This window comes from Hordeum vulgare, chromosome 5H, assembly GCF_904849725.1.
Source record: "Hordeum vulgare subsp. vulgare chromosome 5H, MorexV3_pseudomolecules_assembly, whole genome shotgun sequence".
Lineage (NCBI taxonomy): Eukaryota > Viridiplantae > Streptophyta > Magnoliopsida > Poales > Poaceae > Hordeum > Hordeum vulgare.
The window spans coordinates 26,831,042-26,837,053 of NC_058522.1; the positions used below are offsets into that span (position 1 = coordinate 26,831,042).

Below are 6,012 nucleotides of genomic sequence, written 5' to 3' on the forward strand. Positions count from 1 at the left end.
ACCAGATGTTGGAGCCCAAGAGATGGAGGTCCCCGCCACCGACGACTGCTACCCCGACGGTGCCTACTACTATGTGGAGGCCGCTGATGATCAGGAGTAGTTAGGAGGTTCCCAGGCAGGAGGCCTCGCCTCGTTCGATCGTTGTATCTTTTGTGCTAGCCTTCTCTAAGGCACCCCATGTTTTATGTCTGTACTCAGATATTGTTGCTTCCGCTGACTCGTGTGTTTATCGAGCTTTCGTATTCTAGCCCTCGAGGCCCCTAGCTTGTAATATGAAGCTGATGTTATTTTATTTGTGTCTAGAGTTGTGTTGTGATATCTTCCCGTGAGTCCTTGGGTTTGATCGTACGCATTTGCGTGTATGATTAGCGTACGATTAAAATGAGGGCGTCACATACGTAGATCGGAAATCCCCTCTCGTAGATGGACATCACCATGATAGGTCTTCGTGCGCGTAGGAATTTTTTTGTTTCCCATGCGACGTTTCCCAACAGGTTGTACTATGTATGGTCTCCGTTGGCAGTAAATTGTAATTGATGTAATTTGTGGGATTAATTTCGATATGAATGGCACATGCATCTGTTGGATGGAAAGACAAATGAATGAAGATGGACCAGTCTGATGGGAACATCCGATCAGACGTCTCACATAAAGTGTTTACCATCCCACAAATTACGTCAATTACCATTTACTGCCAACGGAGACCATACATAGTACAACCTGTTGGGAAACATCGCATGGGAAACAAAAAAATTCCTACGCGCACGAAGACCTATCATGGTGATGTCCATCTACGAGAGGGGATTTCAGATCTACGTACCCTTATAGATCGCATAGCAGAAGCGTTAATAAACGCGGTTGATGTAGTGGAACGTCCTCACGTCCCTCGATCCTTCCCGCGAACCGTCCCACGAACCGTCCCGCGATCCGTCCCTCGATCCGCTCCGATCTAGTGCCGAACGGACGGCACCTCCGCGTTCAGCACACGTACAACTCGAGATGATCTCGGCCTTCTTGATGTAGCAAGAGAGACGGAGAAGTAGATGAGTTCTCCGGCAGCGTGACAGCGCTCCGGAGGTTGGTGGTGATCTAATCTCAGCAGGGCTCCGCCCGAGCTCCGCAGAAACGCGATCTAGAGGAAAAACCGTGGAGGTATGTGGTCGGGCTGCCGTGGCAAAGTTGTCTCAAATCAGCCCTAATACCTCCGTATATATAGGAGGGAGGGAAGGGGCCTTGCCTTGAGGCTAAAGGAGCCCCAAGAGGGTCGGCCGAAGGGGGGGGGAGGAGGAATCCTCCTCCAATCCTAGTCCAACTAGGATTGGAAGGTGAAGTCCTTCCCTTCCTTCCCAATTCCCCTTTTTTTTTCTCTTTGATTTTCTCTTATCCTGCGCAGGGGCCTTCTTGGGCTTGCCCACCAGCCCACTAAGGGCTTGTGCGGCACCCCTAAGGCCTATGGGCTTCCCCGGGTTGGGATGCCCACCCGGTGAACATCCGGAACCCATTCGTCTCTCCCGGTACATTCCCGGTAATGCCGAAAACTTTCGGGTAATCAAATGAGGTCATCCTATATATCAATCTTCGTTTCCGGACCATTTCGGAAACCCTCGTGACGTCCTTGATCTCATCCGGGACTCCGAACAACATTCGGTAACCAACCATATAACTCAAATACGCATAAAACAATGCCGAACCTTAAGTGTGCAGACCCTGCGGGTTCGAGAACTATGTAGAGATGACCCGAGGGACTCCTCGGTCAATATCCAATAGCGGGACCTGGATGCCCATATTGGATCCTACATATTCTACGAAGATCTTATCATTTGAACCTCAGTGCCAAGGATTCATATAATCCCGTATGTCATTCCCTTTGTCCTTCGGTATGTTACTTGCCCGAGATTCGATCGTCAGTATCCGCATACCTATTTCAATCTCGTTTACCGGCAAGTCTCTTTACTCGTTCCGTAATACAAGATCCCGTGACTTACACTAAGTCACATTGCTTGCAAGGCTTGTGTGTGATGTTGTATTACCGAGTGGGCCCCGAGATACCTCTCCATCACACGGAGTGACAAATCCCAGTCTTGATCCATACTAACTCAACGGACACCTTCGGAGATACCTGTAGAGCATCTTTATAGTCACCCAGTTACGTTGTGACGTTTGATACACACAAATCATTCCTCCGGTGTCAGTGAGTTATATGATCTCATGGTCATAGGAATAAATACTTGACACGCAGAAAACCGAAGCATCAAATGATAAGTAATGAAGCTTTAGTGATGTATGTATGAAGCAATTGAATTGCACATCCATACCAAGGCATCAGATGATAACCAATGATGTTTTATTAAGTTTTTTATGCACCTCACGTGGAATGTGTTTCCATCAGCGTGAATAAGTGGTTCATTGGACTGAAAACAAGTTTCTGTTGGTCGAAAAAAATGTTTGCATCCATGACTTCCATGGCATGTGAGAAATGTTGCATGAGTATACATAGACTGTTCTAGTCTTATGAGAAAATCATTCCATTACTATTATGTGTTATGGAATAGAAACAATCACGTAGTATTTTCAAGATTAATAACCTTTTTCCAAGATTAATAACCTAGAATTGAAGCATCATTTACAGGATTTGTAATCTAGAATGTGGGGTATTTGTTTCCTAAAAGCATATGTATTTGGTTCTCACAAAGTAATGCTTCCATCCATCTAAAAAAGGTAATGCTTCCATCACATGGGTGCATGAAAATCTGGTAGCCTGTGGTTATTTAATGAAACATGCAAAAAAGAAGGAACATTCTACTACTAGTAGGGAGAAACGTACGAAAAAAGTGACCTAACCAATGGATTGCGCGTGGGAGCACTTACAAAGCTCTTAATTAGCGGCAGCTAATTTCGCGTGGGCCTAAATTGCAGATTGGACGCGCATCCTGCCTTTGATCCAATGTCCAATGAGTAGTCTGATAGGATTACATTAATTGACTTCTCTATCTTTATCTCCACTGCCTATAAAAGCACGAACTGTGAATCCTACAAATCCTCTCCACTCAAAATGAAAAACGATGAACCAGATCCACCGAATGATGCATCACATATTAGACTCTCTGTCTCTACTACTTATAAAAGCGCGAGTTGTGTGAATCCTGCCAATCCTCTTCACTCATAAATAAAAACCAACGTGTCAGATCAACCAAATGATGTATCACATCAAAACACCATTTTTTGTAATTGCACTTATGTCAAAAGATGTGTAACTACCATCATGTATAAGAAACTGCTTCAAAAAGCGTTGTCATGGCTATGGACAATCACCTCTCTCCTCACCATACACACGCATGCAACGGCGTCATCCAAGATTCATTTAAATGTTTGAAATTCAAAAGATTTCATCTCTAAGACCGTTAATTCGATCAATGATTTATTTTCATCATTGACTTAATTTGTCCCGATGAGATCTTCGAAACTAGGCGTACTTTGCTTCCATCTAGAGACTGTGTGCCTCCTGCCTTGAGAGAGTAAAATTCTGTCTCCTGAATCATACTTTCCACCGGGCCAAAAATATTGTGTGCAATTTTGGCCCGAAATTCGTAAAAAACTACTCAAGGTACCCATTTTTATGCATGATATTATGGAAAGTAATTCATGTTTTGGTCAAAGCTTGGTTAGCAAGAGTTATCCACATACTACTATATGAGGTATTGATCTACAAAAGTTAATGCATTTAATAATTTTAGCATATAATATAAGGAAAACAATTAATGCATTCAATCATGGGTCCTCTTTATAAACTCATACCATCAAGGCTCAAGAGTAAACATTGCAGCAACACCATCTAGATCCAGATCAGCAAGAAGCTCCATCATCACCTCATGGCAATCCTCACCAAGATTTCTAGGGCCATGTGCCTTACAGCACTAGTGCTCATGGCCACCGTTCTCTCCTTACGCGCCGATTCTCATTACCCCTACCCCGGTCATGGTTCGTTTTTGTTCATCAATGATATTATTTCTAATCAGCAAAATCCAGTTTTACGTTGCGCATTTTGTGATTATCGGAGGATATTAGTATTACCGCGTCACTATTTCTGGATATGTCGAGTTACTTGATGAATTTTCTTGCAATTAACCCATGCCGGTGCAAATGATTCTCAGGATGCGGCGATCCGTTTCCGTCGGAAAACTGTGATAAAGATTGTTATAAAAAGTGCTATGGCGTTTGCTACATAGGAGATGACCAGAAGTATTACTGTTGCTGTGAACCATTACACAGAGCTGGGTCCATGAGGCCTTAGGACGTAGTTGAAATGATACAAACATAACAGTGTGGAATAAATGTGCTTGCTCTTGATGTTGATGTAGTTATTGCAGGCCTAACATAAACATGTAGCATCCTCTTTAAAGAAACAGAAAATGAATTATCTTTGTCAATCTATTGTTGTGTTTGTCTTTTCTCTTTAGTATATAGGCATGTCTAGGATGGCCTGGTTATAGCACATCTAAATGACTTAATCAAATATGAAAAAGAAAATAAGAAGATACCCTCACAAATCTTTGTGTAAAATCAATTACTCCAACGGTACAATACTTAGAACACATCTAGAGGTCCAACGGTGTTCCAGGAGGACCTACTGGCGGCCGTGATCCAGTCCTTCTAGCAGCTCGTTCTGAAAGACTACGTCCCAGAGGTCACCGAGGAACCGGAGAAGTGCCCAGTCATTCATGCACTGGGCTAGTCCCTTGCCGAGTTCACCCGCCATCGGACTGACCACCGTTGGGCAGCCGAAGCCGTATATGGCCACGCCAGAGCTTCATAGGGACGCCTCCACCGGATGTCTGCATCGGTCACTAGTAGGGTACGCCGCGGAAGACAATAAGCGATTACTTCGCATTTTTTGGAAAAAAATCATTTTAAACCCTGAATTTATAATGGTTCGGCGAAATAAACCTTCAACTCGAAATTCTTGTCGATTGCATCCTGAATTATGCAATCCCGGTCTAAAAAGAATCCTGAATTCGTTTGGCAAACCGGGATTGTTGATTTGACCGGGAATGGGCTGCGCTGCGAGGGCCACGCGCGGAAAAGACTGGGCCAACCCAGTCAGGCCCATCTCGCTCTAGGAATCAGTCGCCTTGCGCACCGTTGGATGAAAAGGACCACAATCATTGGATTTGTTCTTTCACATAACGCACGCCCACCATTGCCTCCCCGAATTCGACAATAGAGTATTGTGGTGTGCACAACTGAAAGAGTAATCCGCCCCGATCAGCGATGCAATGCATCCTTGTTTCATCTGAACGCAGGCTGTCACTCGCACCAGCAATTACAACACCGGCGGCCAGCGAAACTTCATGGTAGCCCGCCGTTTGAGCATCGACGACTCCTTACAGCACCGACGGTCCCGACGATGCTTCATTGCACCCTGCCAGAGCACCGACGACTCCTTGCAGCGTCGGCGATCCTGATGATGCTTCATTGCAGCCCGCCGTCGAAGCATCGGCGACTCGGTGCAGCACCGCCTTGCGGCGCGTCCTCGCGGCCATATGATGCTCCATTGCAGCCCATCGTCTGAGCACCGGTGACTCTTTATGGGCCAATAGCTCCTGTGCGACGTCTTTCCTGCGAATTGGATGGAATGGTACGTTGTTCGATGAAATAGCTCTTGTGCGACGGTTTGCAGGGAGAAAATAGCTCACGGCCACACATGCGATAAAACCTTAGTCAACTAGTCCAATTTGCGTTAAGTCATGTCTTACCTAATTTGGGCCCAAATTAATTAGCACCGCATCACGTGAAACTGCCCGACTAGAGCTGTCCGAAACTGCCCGACATCTTCAGCTCCGGCGGCGGCTACGGCGGAGGAGCCCTCTTTCTCGGCGTAGCCCCCTTTCGACGGCGGCGGCGGCCATGGTGGTGAGTAAATTCGATACTCTAGTCCCAATCCCCTCCGCCTTGTAGATCTGAGCTCTCTGTTTTGCTTGGTGAAATCAATAGAAGGTGAGAGGGGGCGGCGCG

General features: G+C 45.7%; 1 long non-coding RNA gene across 1 annotated transcript; it reads left to right on the forward strand.

The window, feature by feature from the left end:
• The first annotated feature begins 3,826 nt into the window (after window positions 1–3,826).
• Window positions 3,827–4,429, forward strand: LOC123398155. Its single transcript, XR_006610087.1, has 2 exons — window positions 3,827–3,978; window positions 4,152–4,429. It is a non-coding gene; the product is annotated as an uncharacterized LOC123398155 (long non-coding RNA).
• Window positions 4,430–6,012: the final 1,583 nt, after the last annotated feature.